This window comes from Balaenoptera borealis, assembly GCF_965194805.1.
Source record: "Balaenoptera borealis genome assembly, chromosome: 10".
Lineage (NCBI taxonomy): Eukaryota > Metazoa > Chordata > Mammalia > Artiodactyla > Balaenopteridae > Balaenoptera > Balaenoptera borealis.
The window spans coordinates 64,705,093-64,724,761 of record NC_138874.1 but is presented as its reverse complement, the minus strand read 5'-3'; the positions used below and the strand labels follow the sequence as shown (position 1 = coordinate 64,724,761).

At 35.4% G+C, this 19,669-nt stretch overlaps 1 long non-coding RNA gene across 1 annotated transcript in view; it reads left to right on the top strand.

Moving 5' to 3' along the window:
* Positions 1-1,498: 1,498 nt before the first annotated feature.
* The window catches only part of LOC309635489, a 456,622-nt gene continuing 438,451 nt past the window's right edge, over positions 1,499-19,669 (top strand). The window contains exon 1 of the long non-coding RNA XR_014248858.1: positions 1,499-2,160. This is a non-coding gene — a long non-coding RNA (uncharacterized lncRNA). The remainder of the gene's footprint in view (positions 2,161-19,669) is intronic.

The window sequence follows — 19,669 nt, the reverse complement described above, 5'->3', positions numbered from 1 at the left end:
CTGGGCTGTGAATACTTGGGCTCTGAGCCTAGTAAGCTTGATCTTCACAGCCAGCTCTAAGACAATTTTCACCTCCCTAGTGCACAGCCAAGACGCTGGGCACAGTTCTCTGCTACTCATATTCTTCCTAGGCTGGGGAAGAAAACTACCTCTTACTCTTCTCAAGTCACTCTCTTTTACCCCATCTGTTCTAGAACACCTACAGTCTCCCTCCAAATAGTTTTGTCTTTTATAAAAGGCTAGAAAATTCTTAGACTTACAGAGATGCTGAATTATAAAAGGACTCTGCTAGCTGCTTAAAAGGAAGGGGGTTCTAGGCAGATCTAGGGATGACACACAACAATTACAAATTATTTTGCCACATCCACACCAGAATTTCTTACCTTCAGCTAGGGAATCTCTGGTAATTTTCAGTTAATTGCAACAATAGCCAAGAAAATTGCAGGCCAGTATGAAATGTCCTTTCTCACAGACTATATACCTGCCCAAGCCACAGAATACACCACAGAACCATTATGTTTATTATCATAGAAAGTGCTCAATCATTAAAATATTTTTAGTGAAAATTTCAGATGAGGAGGTACTTTGTTATGCATTATCTAAATGTGCATTCTTTTTAAGTCCTAGATGTTATTTTGTACTTTGCATCATTTTACCACTATAATCGTCAGTGAAACAACCAAGGGGAAATGGTACAGTATGAGGAGGTTGTAGAGTGCCAGTTTATGAGTTTGTTTATTCTGGAGAAATTTTACTGCTGCTCAAACTGACTGCTTCTTTAGTGCCTTAAATCACACAGCATAATCCGTGGACTCGAGATCAGAACAATAAGCTTCACTGAATTTACAGGCTCAGGAGAACAGCATTCAATAGGGCCTTTTATTATGACCCTATCCTGACAACGTTTTCCTGACTTTCATAGCTTCAGGAATTCATAGGAGAGATGCCAAAGCAGTATGCTGTTTTGAGTGTGGACCTTACCCCCACTGTCAATAACACCAAATCTTGAAGAAAACAACTCAGATAGGAAAAGACAAGACAGAGGGACCTCTTATATGGGTGCAGAAAATTGCTCCAATACATGTTAACATACACATTTTTTACATGGAAATGTAGAGCCATTTAATCAAAATTTCTAGCTTTCTCACTTACAGTTGCCCATCGGAATTATTACTCGTCACTGAGGTGTTGATGGATCACATACACAGCTGATTTATATAAGAATATAGAACCCAGCGTGGCGAAGGCAGGAAGGTGTAATTTAGAATGTTTTCCCAGATTTTATATGTCTACAAAGGACATATGTCTTTTAAAATCTGACTTCCCATACCTAATTATTAATTAATCAGATATACACATAAATATATTATTGTATTAACATTATATAAATTATGCAATGTACAATAGCAATGAATAGGAAAAATATATTAGATAAAAATAAATATAAAGATATTTCTAATAATTTCTCTGGTCACTGGCTATTTTCTCTCTGTTGGATAATTGGATAATTTCTATTGCTCTACTTTCAAGTTCACTGATTCTTTCCTCTGTCCATTCCATTCTACTGTTGATTTCATCTATTGTGGTTTGTTTGGTTTTGGGTTTTTTTTTTTTTTCATTTCTAAAATGTCCATTTGGCTGCTACATAGCACAGGGAGATCAGCTCGATGCTTTGTGATGACCTAGAGGGGTGGGATAGAGAAGGTGGGAGGGAGACTTAAGAGAGAGGAGATATGGGGATATATGTATACATACAGCTGATTCACTTTGTTGTACAGCAGAAACTAACACAACATTGTACAGCAATTATACTCCAATAAAGATGAAAAAAATTTAAAAATGTCCATTTGGGTCTTCCTTCTATCTTATTTTCTTTTGCTGATATTTTCCATTTCTTTCCTGAGAGTTACTAGATTTTAATTTGTTTCAAGTGTGTTTATAATTACTTGGTAAAGTAATAACAAGCCAAAATAACAATTGTTATGAAGATAATAAACAGGGCTGTTCGATACAATCTAAAGAGTAGGTATCTCTGATTTTTTTACCTTAACTGGGAAACCTAAGTACAAATTTGTTTTGTAATTAGTGATGAAATGTCACAAACCACAAAAAAAATAACTTTGTTAATCATTAAATGTCAATATAAAACATTCTTCATCCGTTTTAATGCTTTTTGGTTTAAATTCTACTGTGATAATATAATCGCAATCCCTACTTTTAAACAGATGAAGCAGTATCTGTAAGAAATAGAAACAGAAATTGGCAAAATCACAATCAATGTAGGAAACTTGAGAATACTGCCCTCACCTTTTGACAAAACAGAAAAAATAAGGATATGGATTTAATTAAATAATACAAAACTTTAATAAAATTGTATATTTTATGTACATATACAATTTTCTTCTGAAAGTTTCACAGAGTATTTTACATTTTATCACTGACTATGCTACAAAGGAAAATTTTAACAAATTCCAAACATTAGTCATTCTTTTGCAATTAATATACATATTAAAAATCACAGGAAAAACACCACCACCTCTCAAATAAACAAAACAGCATAGAAATATGAAAACATCCTCTAAAATCATTCTTGTTCAAAGTGTAAATCAAGCTGCAATATAGAATTTAGACAAAGCTGTACACAGAGAACAATCAGTAATTCAAAATATTTTTATTATTGAGCATAAAAGGCTACCAAAATGAATTGTTTTATCTAGAAGTTAATTTTAAAAATCTTAAAAGTAGAAAGATAGTCAATAAAACAAATAGAAATCAATTAATTAGAATACAAAAATAGGATTTATTTTGCATTTTATATTTTCTTGCAACTTTCTATATCTCATTTTTAACCTTTTTAATACTTCCCAATGCTTTTTCTTCATTGAAGAGACCTTTTTCCTTCTGATTCTCAGAATCCATTTCTTTCTGCATTCTCTTAAAGATACGAGAGGTTCTGTTTTAGTTGCTTTGGAACTAAAGATGAGTCTAGAAAACATGGATTATTATTGATTATTTTGTGATTATTACTGAAAATAACTGTCATATATAAAAGAAAGTTGTTAAAAAATATTGTCCATTCTGGGAGTCAAATATGTTAGGTATGCAGCTATTCAATGAGCTATTACAATGCAAACACTTGAATAACCACCACCAAACTTCAAAAAATAGACTATTGCTAGTATCCCAGTTGTCTTCCAGTGCTCCCCCGCAAGCACTACTCTATCTTCTTTCTAAATGTAGCCAAGTCCTGATTTCTATCCCTATAGTTTGTTTTTTTTTTCCCCCTTTTGGAACTGATATAAATGAAACAGTTGAGTAAATATTTTTGTGTCTGGCTTCTTTCCCGTAACGTTATCCATGTGAGATTCGTACATGCTACTCTATATAATAATAGTTCGTTCATTTATATCACTGCATGGGATTCCACTGTATAAATATAACATTATATACTGTTGATGGATATTTGAGTAATTTTTAGTTTGGAACTATGAGAATAATGCTTCTGTGAACATTCTCATGTGTGTATCTTATTGCATATATATACACATTTCTCTTAGAAATTTAATTGTTGAATTATAGAGTATGTATCTTAAACTAAAGCAGTAAATTATGAATAATTTTCCAAAGTGGTTGCAAAAACTTATACTCCTATCAGAAGTATGTGACAGTTCCCATAGCTCCATATCCTTACCAACACTTGGTATTATTCTTCCAAGTTTTAGCCAAGTTGGTAAGGGTATAATACTATCTCATTGTGGTTTTAATTTGTATTTCACTGATTAACAGGTGAGAGTGCATGCCTTTTTCATATGATTAATGGCCATTTGAATGCCCTATTTTGTGAAATGGCTCATCAAATTCTTTGCTCATTTTTCCATTGAGTGGTCTTCTGTTATCAAAAGGAAGGAGATCAGTTAGCTTATGCCAAATTTGTGGTGAATATGGGCCTCTTGAGTGTTAGATCACTGGGTATATGAGGCTAAAACTCAGAAACAAGATCTGGGCTGCAGTAATACCAGCATATGAAATTCAGTCTACAATACTTGGTGTTTTTTACAAACTCAGCATGGTGCTTTGCCAATCCAGTTACATATCATGTGGCAGTATTAGTGGCAGCTTTGTGGCCCAGCTCTCTGTGGATTATGCTGGAGACTCAGTGAAATATAATGACAGTAATCTCTATAAACCTGGGACAATTATCAGCATAATTTGGAGACTGTTAATAAGCCAAATTTCCGTCAAAATTTATTACTCCATCAGGGCCACCCTTGGCCTGAAGGCAGACAACCAAGTAATAGCTTGTAAAATGGCATTTTTAAACTAGAAAACACATTAAATGTGATTTACAGTGAAATTGCTGGCATCAGAAACTGGATTTTGTGATTCCATGTGACTTAAACCTTTAAAAAGATGTTAATGGTCTGCAAATATATTCTTTTATTTAGCTTTTAGTCACAAGATGCATCCCAAATCATTTACAGATAGGATTTTACTACATATCAGAAAGGTCTTCCTAGATGTCACAAACTGAAATTCTTTCCCTGAGCCTTAATAAAGTAATTCAAATTTTTCCATAATCCCAATTAAAGAAAATAAGGATACTCCATTTTAAACTCACATTACTTTAAGCAGTCTGTTTCTTAGAATTGGAAAATTTTTAATGCAATAGGACAAAATATTGATATTATGGGATATATTCTTTCTATCTCTCTCTCTCTCTCATACACAGACACACACACGCACACACACTAAGACAAAACAAATGTGGAATACAAAAATTTTCAATATTAACCTAATTATAGTAATATCTCTGCCTAACTGTCAAATATGTAGTTGGAAAAATCTAAAGAGAGATTTAGCATATTCTAAATTAAGGGATATATTTTCATAAGTATACTGACAATCTTATATAAATACTTCCCTTATAAATTTTCAAAAATTCTATTTAAAAAAAATTTTTATAACAGTCTGTACATGTCAATTCCAAACTCCCTAACTCTCCCTCCTCCCCACCTTACCCTTCTGGTAACTGTAAGTTAACTGTAAGTCTGAACTTTAAGTTCAGACTTCATTCTGAGTCTGTTTCTGTTTTGTAAATAAGTTCATTTGTATTATTTTTTTAACTTCCACATATAAGTGATATCATACGATACTCTCTTTCTCTGTCAGACTTACTTTACTCAGTAAGACAATGTCTAGGTTCATCCATGTTGCTGCAAATGGCGTTATTTCATTCTTTTTGATGGCTGAGTAGTATTCCATTGTATATATGTACCACATCTTCTTTATCCATTCCTCTGTCGATAGACATTTTAGGTTGCTTCCATGTCTTGGCTATTGTAAACCATGCTGCAGTGATCGATACTTCTAATTGATTTAGAGAAGTAATATGGTATAAGGGGAAGCATTGTGATAATTGGGAAATAGCCTTTTGTTGGAGTCAGAAGGCCTGGATTTAAATCCAGCTCATGATTTTCAAACTGAATTGCCTTAAATAGCTCTTGCAAACTTAGACTCTGTATTTCTAAATCATAAAATAAAAATAAAATTTTCTGCTTTTTTCCTTTTGGATGCTATGAAAATAAAATAAATAATTGTTTCTGAAAAAGTTTTGTCAAGTGAGATACTATACCAATCCAGTTATTTTTGTCTCCCTTATCAATATAGGTCACTCTTGCTAGCATTTTTCAAAACCTCTTCATACCTGAAAGAACTTTCATGGCTGTGCTCAAATGTAACCACCTCTGGTTAGCCTTCCCTAGCACCTAAAGAGACAGTTAAGATCCACCTTCCCCATATGTCCATAGCATGTTAAATTATCACTGTTATAACTCTTGGTTCATAGTAATAGTAGTAGCGTTAGCAGTCATAGTAGTAATTTAACAATAGCAATATTAGTAGTAGGAGTAGCAGTAACAGTAATAATTTCTGTTTATTAAGTGCATCTAAGGAAATGCATGAAGCACGAATTTAAGCTTTGCAACAATTTGATAAGGATAGTGTGTTTCTATATAAGAAAACAAATTTTAGAAAGGTCAGCAAACATATCCGAGATCCACAGTTCCTAACCTCATGTATCAGTTAGCTACTGCTGTATAACAACTCACCACAACATTTAGAAGCTTAAACAACAACTATTCTTTCAGTTTGTGATTCTGTTGCTTGGAAACTCTTACTAGACTGAGCTAGGAAATTCTTCTGGTTTTAGGTGGTTTCCCAAATCTGTGGTAAACTTCAGCTTGTCTGTGCAGGACTGCATCTGCTTCTGACAGTTGACTGACTCTCAGTTGGGCCACTGCAGCTTCTCTCCATGTGTGTCTGATTTTCCAGGTGTCCAGGCATGGTCACATGGCATGGACAGGGGATGAGAATGAGCAAGAAAGGGAGGATCCAAGCAGAAGGATGCAAGATTCTTGAGATGTAGTCTTAGAACCACACCCTGTCACTTCTACCACATTCTATTAGCTGGAGAAAGTCACAAGGCCAGCCCAGAGTCAGAATGGGAAGGAATTAGATAGTTATAAAACAAAAGCATAAACACAGAGATAACATTAATTAATACCATCAACAATCTACCACAACCTACATCATGCTGCTTCCCTAGTTCTTGATTTATGTGTCTTATTTGCATATAAGATTGAAATCACTTCAGGAGCAAAAACCAAGCTATAGGATCCCAGCACTTATTCCTTGCCTGGGGATTTATTTTAAGTTTTAATTTTTGTGTGCAGAGACAACACTTGATCCAACTTACAAAGCTAATTAAAGGAAATATTTACAGATCTATTCATTTGACTTTTACTGAGTTACTACGATGTACTAAGCAAATCTTTCTAAAGATGACTCTTCTAAATATATGCAGAATTATCATGGTATTTATTAAAAGGCTCAGAAACACATTTCTAAGCTTAGACTTTGTATTTCTGTTTAAAAGCAGGAAAAAATAATCTTGGGTATTGTTTAAATCCTCACAGCACAGCTACTTAAATTCTAAGACATTCAAAGAAGCTTTGTCTCACTACATTAGGCATCAGTCTTGGAAATCCACAAGAAAATATTAGTGAAAAGATTTGCTTTTTATGATATTTTGTTTGCCATCTCCTATCCCAAATCAACTAATCTTTATAGAAAAACTGCAAGTTAACATAGTCAAATCGTAATATCAGTCTGTAATATACTTTATAAGAAATCCTTTATAATCCCTAGAGCTGATTTTGGAATTCAAAAATTTAGTACTCAATGAGAAAATTCTTGTTGTGATAAGCACTCAAATAATATTTTCGTAATTAAAATGAACATTGAAAAGTGTATACATTTCTAACACATTTAGTGAGAACCTACTATGTACAGAACTCTGTGGATATATGCCCTAGGGGGTGCTGGGCATTTTTCCCAATTGAAAGATTTGTATTCTATTGAGAATAATAGAATGAACATAACTATAAAACTTTAGTAAATTATGAGGAACCTCCATATATGTACAGAATATTTTTTATAAGGAATAATTCACTTCACAAATATTCTCTCCCTAATATTTGTACCTCAGCTTTTTTTATTTGTATGGCAACAGGCATGGACAGGAACATTGTAAAAGACAAATTAATCAAATTCATGATAAGAAATTGTACCCCCAAAATACCACTCAAAGTACTCAAAGAGCATGCAGCAAACATTCACTCAACCATAACTGAAACATTTTTGCAAATATTCTATGGCTTAAAAGGACTAAAATAATAGGCTAAAAAATCTTGAGCATAATTTTTGCCTTCTATTATTATATTCACTCAATTCACACTATTACAAGGAAGCCCTCACTTAGTCTCTCTCTAGCCTACATTACTTTGCTTCTAACATCACAGTCTTACCCTTTCCTCTGAAGTCTCGCCCTACCTCATTAAATGGAAAATAAGATTATTATTAACTTCAGAGCTTGTAATAGACTTTGGCCTCTTTCACTTCATTATCATTCATTAGCAGCACCTCCTCCTCCCCCATATTCTTACTGTTCCATGTTTCTTGTTGCCTTTGGTGTGCTGTCTCCGCTGTTTCCTTGGTTTCTAAGAGCAGAGGTGGCATTTGGTGACCTGCCCTGGTGTTGACATTCAGTTACTGCCTCCATTAAATATGGACTAATTAGAGTAGGCCATGTGTCAGCCCAGAATTAATGAAAGGGAATGCAAGAATCAAAGCAGGGCATTGATTATCCAGGACTCTGAAATACGAATTCAGCCTCACATTTTGGAAGTCTGGGTTATGATTATTGACCTCGTTATGCATTAGTAGTATTTTCATATCCAAAGTCAGTGACTAGATCCATTTTTATCAGTGCTGTGCCAGTGTGTGCATGCACATGTGTGTGCATGTATGTGTTAGAATTTATTTGATTTCTCCTTTGAAAAGAATTGTATGTGAACAAGCATGAGAAGATTTCATTAGTGAAAAGCATTAACAATACTAAGAACAAGGGAATATCAGATTGCTTGCCATCAGACTCCTTATTTTGATTTGATTCATCTAATTTTTTAAAACACTAAAGACCCTTTAATTTACATTAAAGGTCTTTCTAGGAATAGGAATGCTTGACAAGGATCCTCCCTGCCATCTCCCCTACGTAATTACCAGCTACCACATTTCTAGCCTGACCTTTATTTTTTGCATCAATTCATAGAACCTGCCTAATCAATGTCTGGGAACATCTGTCAGACACTGAGGAGAGCTCCACCCTTTTAGATATCAATTCACTGAAGAGATTAAAGAACATTCACCACGCCCCTCAGATTTCTTCTGTGTGCTGACTCTGTCCATCCTGTTGGCCATCAAAATGCTATGAGCCACATAATGAAATGACATATACAAAAGAGATGGTCAGTTAAGATGTGAAAGATGAAGATGTGGAAATTAAAGAAGTCTAAAGATTATACTTTTTTTTTAAGGAGAAAGAGTGTAAAGCTGTATTAGAGCAGTGCTTCTAAAAGTTCAATTTTCTTAAGAATCACCTAAGGAGCCTGTTAAAATGCATTTGCTGATTCAGTAGGTCTGGAGTGGGGCCAGGGATTTTGCATTTTTAGCAAGGTCCTAGGTGATCTACAAACTCTATTTTGAGCAGCAAGATGCTAAAAGCTTTGGTGACTTGGTCGAACAAATCAACATATTAAGATCTACTTCCTCCCCTATATTCTCCATGGTTTTATTGTAAAGAGACATTATACTTCCAAATGAAGAATAAAAATATTGCAATCACTCCCCAACCCTGAGGGTGAGGTTCCTAAAATTTTAAGTTTTCATAAATGATAGGGGAACTTAAGAACTTAAGGTAGGGTGTAGAGAAGAAGATGGATATTCACCATATGAAGATATTTATCATAATTTTATTACATACATAAAAAGAAAAAGAGAATAGCAGAATAAAAAGAAAGAAAATAAATTGCACCCACATGTCTTAATGAGTAATAATGACCTCTGTTAAATAAGTTCTACTTAGCTTTATCTCAAGATGACTTCCTGTGACTTGGATAATATTTTAAAATTGATTTGATAGTGATGGTGTTTCTAAGGAAGGAAGACAGGGAGGTGAAATTTTTTTAGGAAAAGAAGTCTTGGGAACTCTCTTTCCCTCTAATTCATGGATCTACAAGCTCTTTGGAAGCCCAGTCCTTCTTCATCCCTCTAAATGGAAAGTGAAGTCATTCTTTGAAGCCCACTTTGCACCTCTTGGTCAACTGTGTCAACTAACTCCAGGTTCGGTTAGGACTTGCTAAGACTGCTTATGCACTTTCATAAAATATAGTCCTTGAGTACCAGGTCATAATGAACTCATTTTCACAGAAAAGTTTGCTTCCTTAGGGTTTGTTCTGTATCAGGCAGCCTGATAGGCAAAATGAAGTTTTTGAGACGATGCAGCTATAGGCAGATGCCTGTGCTTATGCTGTGTACAGTGTGAGTATTGCCTCTTCTACTGTTCAGGTCTGGACATTTCAAGTTCCCACTAGTGAGGAGAATTACTTTCTGCTTTCAGTTGATCATTATTTCTTCAAATAGTATTTATGCCCCATTCTTTCCTTCTTCTCCTCTCCTTTCTGAACCAAACCTACATATATGTTAGAATATCTGACACTGACCCAAAAGTACCCAAATCTTTGCCATTTTTGTTCAGTCTTTTTGGTTCTCTGTCTTTCAGATTGAATAGTTTTTAATGATCTATTTTCATCTTCACAAATTTATTCTTCTATCACCTTCATTCTGCTAAGCCCAACTAGTGAATTTCTAATACAGATACTGCATTTTTCAGATATAGAAATTACATTTGGTTCTTCTTATACAGTTTGTGTTTCTTTGATTCAATGTGAATATGTTTTCCTTTACATCACTGAGAATAGTTTAACAGCTACTTTAGAATCCTTTTCTGCTGATTCCATCTGGGTCATCTCACAGTTGGATTCTTTTGAATGTTTTTTTTCCTCTCCCTCTCTAGACTGGTTTACATTTTCCTGCTTCTTTGTGATTATGGTTCATATCCTAGACATTGGCAGTGTTATGTTGTGGAGACTCAGGATTCTGGCAGATTTCTCCAAAAAATGTTATTTTTGTTTGTTCATTCATATTAGCAGGCAATTAATTTCTGTCGACCCAAACTGCAAACATCTCTTCAACATCAGCTCAAATCTCATTTCAGTTCTTTATTCTTAATTCTTTATTCTGCTTGCAAACTGCCCCAGCAACTGAGATCATGAGTCAGCCAGAGATTGGTCAGAGAAAATACAGAGTTTGGGTCTGTCTTCCTCTCTCTGTCTCTTTCTCCCTCTCCCAGTCCTCACTTTGTAGCTGCTATATTAGTCTAATTCTTGTCCTCCAGAAAGACTATTGGGGTTTGAGCTACCCCATGCTGTACCAAACATGGATATCTTTCAGGCTAAAAGCTACAAAAAATGGGGAAATCACCCTGTGATATTCGCTGCTTCCAAACGTTGACTCCCCTTTAGAAACTTTCTGCTTTTGTTTGTCTTCAAATGTCTTCAAGTAGTTTTTCTTTTTAATTTCTTCTTTTTTATTTTTTTTGGTATTTTGTCCAGATCAGTAAGAGGTTTGGTCTTTAGGAGCTTACTCAGCCATATCGGTAGTAGAACTTCAATTTATTATATACTTAGGTCTATTTGTTATACAAATCTGTCACTAATAATACAGGAGTTTAGACCAGAAGTTGGTGCTTCCAAAATAATACACAAAATGTTTAGCATTGGCTTAGTGGTTGGACACAGATATTGCAAGTTGGAAATCTGGTAACTCTTGGGATACTTCTGCATAAATAGGAAGACAAGCAGCCTAAGCATACTGAGCCTGTTGATCTAAATGCTATGGAAAGTGGAAAGTGGTTGCTAAAAGTAAGAATGTCAGTGTGTGTTGAGGTTCATAGCCACTTTAGGATAGCTCTCACAAGAAAGGGATAAACTTAGGCAAAATTTGTCCCAAACTGAATCAGTTATAAGAAGCAACGTAGAAATGGGGTGACCATATAATTTATCATCCAAACCAGATTATATTTGTGAGTGAAAGGAAACATTATTAATAATTCATTGGGACAAAAGGAATAAACAGGCAATATCTAGTACACACTGGTCACAAACTCTGAAGAGACAATCTTAGAAGGAAATAAAATTGTAGTATCAATCCCTTTTGTAACATTTCTCATTGATAGTCTTCTGTCAAAATGGGAGGCAAGTCCAGTAATAAAAATCAGATTAAGAGGATAGCCTTCTGACCCAACCTACTTCATCTATCTTCATGAAATTGAGAAAAGAGGGATAAGCAATCCATAGAGGACAATAATTCTATTTCAAGTGAGTCTTCAGGCTTAAGAATCATGTCCAGATGAAATCTTAAGCTCTGATTTTTTACATGTGGAATTGAATGAAAACAAGTAGACCAAAAGTGGACTAAATTTTGAGGGATTATGCTATCTAATAGTCATGAATATAGACAACAAAAAACTATGATTTTTCTACCTTAATGAAACACTTGAGTCTCCAAACCTATACAAGGTTATGACTTCATGGAGTCTATGATTTGGTTTTATTTGTTTTATAGAGTTTCATATTCAGGGTTTTGATCAAACATAATTATAATTCTGGGCTTAATTCAATTAATTAGAATGTGGGTTTTCTTTTTTGGTGAAAGATAAGCCTTTAGGACAATATAAATCTGTTTGGTCACAGATTTTAACCCTTTTACTCCTTAAAACCCTATTTTCTCAACTGCTTGCACTTTTGAGGATAATGAGGACAATGCTATAATTAATTAACATTAAAATTTATTAGTTTGTTTCATTGCCTGACCTATGAGTTAGTTTTTCTCTTGTAATCATGTAATTTCCAATAGGGAGTTAAATCATTTAATATTTTCTTTGCCAATACAATTTCATCAATACTTCCAGAAATCCAGAAAATAAGCATACTATCACTAAACCATATTCATCTCCAATACCTCGGGATATTGAATGAAATTCTTTGGTAAGTTTAGAAGAGTAGAGATTGGTCACATTGTAATAGCTGTCCTTAACAGGATTCCCTACTTTGCAAGCTTCACAGCTAAGGCCCAAGGCATGTTAGTGGTTAGTCCTAACAAATTTACATAAGATTTGAAGCAAACCAATGCATTCCATTCTGAATGATCATCTTTCCTTTATTCACCTGAGACAGAGAACATGTGAATCAGAACAGGAAAAAGGGCAACCATTCTGTCAATTGCTCCTCGTCCTCAGAGATTGCCTGGACATAAAAATTCCCACAATTTTTGTTCCTATTTTGGATATTGATTTTGTACACTTGCCACTTTAGAAAGGCAGAGCATAGGTAAAGGCTCCCTTATTTTTTTAATTAAAAAACAAACTGAGCTACCAGGGAGAAAATAAAAAGCAAAAGACCACTGCCTGAGTTGCAAAATCAGCCAATGTGATTCTTTCTGAGAAGTTGGTATTAGTTTTTCTTTTAGTCCAAATTCCCTTTAACTCATATAGGAACAGAGGATACTTCCTATTAATACAAGGATACAGTATTAGCAATCTTAAAAAATAAGAAAAGAATTTAATCTCCCCAAGGGGAGATATATTAGAGACCATAAGCACAGAATATCTAACAATTTGGATAGAATTTTATACAATAATTGACAACAGCAATGGAAGACAAAACACTGACAAATAGAAGTCTTTGATCCATTGTATATTCTGGCCTCCTTTGTCATAGATTAGGTGACCATAGATACGTGGGTTTATCTCTGGGCTTTCCATCTTGTTCCATTGATCTATGTTTCTGTTTTTGTGCCAGTACCATACTGTCTTGATTACTGTAGCCCTGTAGTATAGTCTGAAGTCAGGGAGCTGATTCCTCCAGCTCCGTTTTTTTCTTAAGATTGCTTTTGCTATTTGAGGTCTTTTGTGTTTCCATACAAATTGTAAAATATTTTGTTTTAGGTCTGTGAAAAATGCCATTGGTAATTTGATAGGGATTGCATTGAATCTGTAGATTGCTTTGGATAGTATAGTCATTTTCACAATATTGATTCTTCCAGTCCAAGAACATGGTATATCTCTCCATCTGTTTCTGTTGTCTCTGATTTCTTTCATCAGTGTCTTACAGTTTTCTGCATACAGTTCTTTTGCCTCCTTAGGTAGGTTTATTCCTAGGTATTTTATTCTTTTTGTTGTGATGCTAAATGAGATTCTTTCCTTAATTTCTCTTTCTGATCTTTCGTCATTAGTGTATAGGAATGCAAGAGATTTCTGTGTATTAATTTTGTATCCTGTGACTTTACTAATTTATTGATTAGCTTTTCAATAAGTGGTCCTGGGAAAACTGGACAGCTACATGTAGAAGAATGAAGTTAGAGCACTCCCTAACACTGTACACAAAAATAAACTCAAAATGGATTAAAGACATATATGTAAGGTTAGACACTATTAAACTCTTAGAGGAAAACATAAACAGAACACTCTTTGACATAAATCGCAGCCAGATATTTTTTGACTGACCTCCTAGAGTAATGAGAATAAAAACAAAAATAAACAAATGGGACTTAATGAAACTTAAAAGCTTTTGCACAACAAAGGAAACTATAAACAAGACGAAAAGACACCCCTCAGAATGGGAGAAAATATTTGCAAATGAAGCAACTGACAAAGGATTAATCTCCAAAATATACAAGCAGCTCATGCAGCTCAATATCAAAAAAAAATAACGCAATCAAAAAAATGGGCAGAAGACCTAAATAGACATTTCTCCAAAGAAGACATACAGATGGCCAACAAACACATGAAAAAATGCTCAGCATCACTAATTATTAGAGAAATGCAGATCAAAACTACAATGAGATATCACCTCACACTGGTCTGAATGGCCATCATCAAGAAATCTACAAACAATAAATGCTGGAAAGGGTGTGGAGAAAAGGGAACCCTCTTGCACTGTTGGTGGGAATGTAAATTGATACAGCCACTATGGAGAACAGTACGGGGTTCCTTAAAAAACTAAAAATAGAACTACTATGTGACCCAGCAATCCCACTACTGCGCATATACCCAAAGAAAACCGTAATTCAAAGAGACACATGCACCCCAGTGTTCATTGCAGCACTATTTACAATAGCCAGGACATGGAAACAACCTAAATGCCCATCAACAGATGAATGGATAAAGAAGATGTGGTACATATATACAATGGAATATTACTCAGCCATAAAAAGGAACAAAATTGGGTCATTTGTAGAGACGTGGATGGACCTAGAGACTGTCATACAGAGAGAAGTAAGTCAGAAAGAGAAAAATAAATATCGTATATTAACGCATATATGTGGAATCTGAAAAAATTGGTATAGATGATCTCATTTACAAAGCAGAAATAGAGACACAGATGTAGAGAACAAATGTATGGATACCAAAGGGGAAAAGGAGGGTGGGATGAATTGGGAGATTGGGATTGACATATAAACACTATTGATACTATATATAAAATAGATAACTAATGAGAACCTACTGTATAACACAGGGAACTTTACTCAATGCTCTGTGGTGACCTAAATGGGAAGGAAATCCAAAAAAGAGAGGATATATGTATACGTATAGCTGATTCACTTTGCTGTACAGTAGAAACTAACACAACATTGTAAAGCGACTATACTGCAATCAAAAAATTTTTTTAAAGTCTTTGAGTTTTTCTTTTCCATAAAAGTCTTATATAATTTTTTATTTTTATGGACACTATAGCCACTATTTATCTTTCCAATTCTAAATTTAACAGATTTAAAATTGAGCTATATTTTAAGGACTTTAAATATATTTATAAAGCCTAACTTACAAAAGATAATGGAGAAAGTCAATACTTGTAAGCCAAATTAGTATCAAGATAAGTCACTGAGACTTTTGAACTTGACCTCAATTTTTTTTTTTAACATCTTTATTGGAGTATAATTGCTTTACAATGTTGGGTTAGTTTCTGTTTTACAGCAAAATGAGTCAGCTATATATATACATATATCCCCCATCCCCTCCCTCTTGCATCTCCCTCCCACCCTCCCTATCCCACCCCTCTAGGTGATTACAAAGCACCGAGCTGATCTCCCTGTGCGATGCAGCTGCTTCCCACTAGCTATCTATTTTACATTTGGTATTGACCTCAAATTTTTGTGAGCCCATATTTTTTTAATTTATTTTATTTTTGGCTGTGTTGGGTCTTCGTTTCTGTGCGAGGGCTTTCTCCAGTTGCGGCAAGCGGGGGCCACTCTTCATCGCGGTGCGCGGGCCTCTCACTATCGCGGCCTCTCCTGTTGCGGAGCACGGGCTCCAGACGCACAGGCTCAGCAGCTGTGGCTCACGGGGCCAGTTGCTCCGCGGCATGCGGGATCCTCCCAGACCAGGGCTCGAACCCGTGTCCCCTGCATTGGCAGGCAGACTCTCAACCACTGCGCCACCAGGGAAGCCCTGTGAGCCCATATTTTTACAACATTGTCAGGGTTCCACAATAATTTAGTCACAAAAGAACTTAATGTATGTTATTAACATATGTTAGGCTGTGCTTTCATATGTAAATTGCCTTTAGAAGTCACTGCCTTTACCTTTGGCCTTTCTGTATTAGGAGATTCCTCATTCATGCTTAACAGAGGGCCTACTATACTAAGCCATTTTATATAAGAAACTTGAGCATCTAAGGATTTTTGTATCCAGTAGGGTCTTGGAACCAGTCCCCCCACAGACACCCAGGGTCAGCTGTATGAGTAATTTTCAGTCAGTTTTAGCCTATCTCCAGAATTTTGTCCCTAACTCTGAGGTCCAGACTTCTGTATCCAACTGCATACTCTTCACCTCTATTTGGACATCTAGTAGGCATTTCAAATTCAACTTGCCCAAAATAAAATTCTCGATTACCCTCATACTAACCTTAAAATTGCTCCATTCCCAGTATCCCCCACTATTGCAATGCTCAGCTAATCCTCTGAGCTCAAACTTTCAAAATATACCTGACCCTGCTCTATACTACTCTCATTTTAAGCCAAGCCACCATCATCTCTCAACTGAACTAGTGCAATTGCCTCGTAACTGTTCTCTCCGTTTTCACTCTTACATACCTACAATCAACTTTCCTTAAAGCAATCAACGTAAACATTTTAAAATCCTGACATAGTCAGAAAAGAAATCCAATATCCTCACCACGATCCACAAGATACCATACCACGTATCCCCTGCTTAAGGTGTCCATTCGAGCCTGTTTGCTGGATAAAGTTTTTGTAGCCACTGGATGGACCTCCGAACAAAATTTGGTTCAGACGTTGAGAATGATGACACTACACACACACCTACCAAGAGGGGAAATATTTATTACTTATATAATGAAGCCTTCTGGGGGGAGCAGAGCAGGCCTTTCAGTCTGTCCCAAAAATGGCTTGAGAGAGAAAGGAAAGGAAACTCATGGGTTTTCACAGTGGCTAAGGGTTGGGGCTGAACTGAAGGTTCACATGTGTAGTCAGGGACTTGTGTAGTTGGAACCTCCTACTCAGGGATAGTGCATATACTGTTCTCTCTGACTAGAACACTCCCACATCTGAGAATGCATTGCGTAGGTTTTGCCAGACATGTAGAATTATGGAAGGTGGCAATAAGTGGAAGGTATTTGCCAGGGCATATCATAATAATGGGCCATGGAATCCAGGTAAATAGCAGTAAAAGAAAGGCAGACGATTTTAGCACATTGTAAGAAGGTAGTGGAGTCATTGATAGGAGGTCTCAATGAGGCTGAAGTAGAGGGTATTTGAGCAATGAGATGGAAGAATAGGAATGTGATTCTAGGAAGAGGCTTTTGAAAAGAGTGGCTGAAATGCAGTAAGAAATTTTGATGGAGGTGAAGAGACCAAGGTTCAAAGAATTAAACCAGATTGGTCTATATTTCATCTTCTTGGATGCTGTAAACACTGAAAATAAAGGCAGAAATTGGGGTAGAGAGAAATACTGTTAGCAAGACATTAAAGCCTTCAATTAATAAAGAAAATAGATCAGAGGTTGGTAATCCACAGAGGGGTAGGCGACTGCTGTAGACAGATGGCTTGTGCTTCAATCTAGATACTGTTGCCACTAGAAATCTCTAAATTATGTTTCAGAAAGCTGATGGACTCAACCTGAGTGGAATTTTTTTAAAAATCAGCAAATATTAGTGGGTATATTCCTGGGGAAATACATATATTTTTGAGCCAAGCTTTTATAAGTTGTAATATATTATCATCACATTGCAGAGATACTAACCATTATTGCCAGGGCTCAACTTCTCTGAGAAGAGGAGAAAAAGAGAATCAATTTGTAATAAAGGGACTGAAGCCCAAAGATTAAGAAACCTGGAAAAGTTCATACAGGTAGCAAAGGCTCAAAGGGGAAACTGTCACCTCCTGGTTCTAAGTTTCCCTGATAGCTCTGACTGCCCTCCTCCTGCCCACAGCTATCAGCAGTTATATCTTGCCAGCTATGAGTCACATAAACACAAACAAAAATCACAGTTCTGCCTGTCTTTTAATTTAATTTGTTATGAAAATATCATTCCTATAAAAGGTTATATTCCTAATATTATTCCTAATAATATATTTATTATTATGGATATATATCCAAAAAAATGAAAACACTAATTTGCAAAGATACATGCACCACAGTGTTCATAACAACATTATTTACAGTAGCCAAGATAAGGAAGCAACCTGTATCCATCTACAGGTGAATGGATAAAGAATATGTGGCATATTTATATTTATACAATAGAATATAAGTCTTAAAAAAGAATGAAATTCTGCCATTTGCAACAACACAGATGGACCTGGAGGACATTATGCTTAGTGAAATAAGTCAGAGAAAGACAAATACTGTATGATATAACTTACATGTGAAATCTTAAAAATAAGCTTGTGAATATAGCAAAAAAGAAACAGACTCACAGATGTAGAAAACAAACTAGTGATTACAGGTGGGGAGATGGAATAGGGGAGGGGCCAGATAGGGGTAGGGGATTATGATGTGCAAACTACTATGCATAAAATAAATAAGCTACAAGGATATATTATACAGCATATGGAATATAGCCAATATTTTATAATAACTTTAAATGGAGTATAATCTATTAAAAATATTGAATCACTATGTTATACACCTGAAACTAGTATAATACTATAAGTCAACCACACTTCAATAAATAAATACATAAGTAATAAAAAGAAGAAATGAATGGCATGTTTGTAACTGGGATATAGCACAGTAGCTGGTGTTTAGAGGCTCACAATAAATATTCCACACCCAAGACACATTTTCTTTTATTAATATTTGAATTTATTATGCCTGACTAAATCCTGGCATATAGCAGATATTCAGTAATACTACTCGATTAAATGAAATAATGAACCGTGTAACCTACAGGCATTTACTCACATACCCAACCTCTCTTCTAACCTGCACAGATTATCAACAAGCTCATGTCAAACAAGACATTTGACTTCCCAGTAAAAAATTGCAATTATGGGCCACTGAGCTCCAATGAGAGAAATAAAAAGGTTTACCATCATCCAAACATGATTTCCTTCAGTCATCTCCTCAAAAGATAACCTTCAGGCCCCTCAGGAAAGAAACTGTCCTAAAAGATCTGCAATATGATGGGAAAATTTACACATGGGTTGGGTAATGCTTTAGCTCTCAGCTCAGGAGACTGGAATTTCAAATCCCATGTATTCCCCCTAGACGTATAAATATGGCTTTTCTATCCATTAGAGAAACAAAAGAGGAAAAAGGTGAACTCTAAATTGAGTCTATTTAATGGGCTGCCACTTACAAACACTGAGTGGAAAAGTCAACTCCCCCAAGTCAGTATTGAAAGAGTGGAGAGCAGCAGCTGGTAAAAGATTACAAGCAATTTTTACGAGATTTATAGTAAGCTAGTGAACTATAACATGACAGAGGCTGAAAGTGAAATTAAACCAGGTCGTACATCAATGAAGATTTTGTTTTCAGCAGCTATGAACTTTAAGATGATTAACAAGACAAGAAGTATGGATTCCAGGGGCTCTTTGGCATACTCTAGGGCAGACAAAATTATGAACAAGCACAAGATGGGAACAGTTAAAACTGGAGTGGGAGGGGGAAGAGAGTTCATTGTCAGCATGC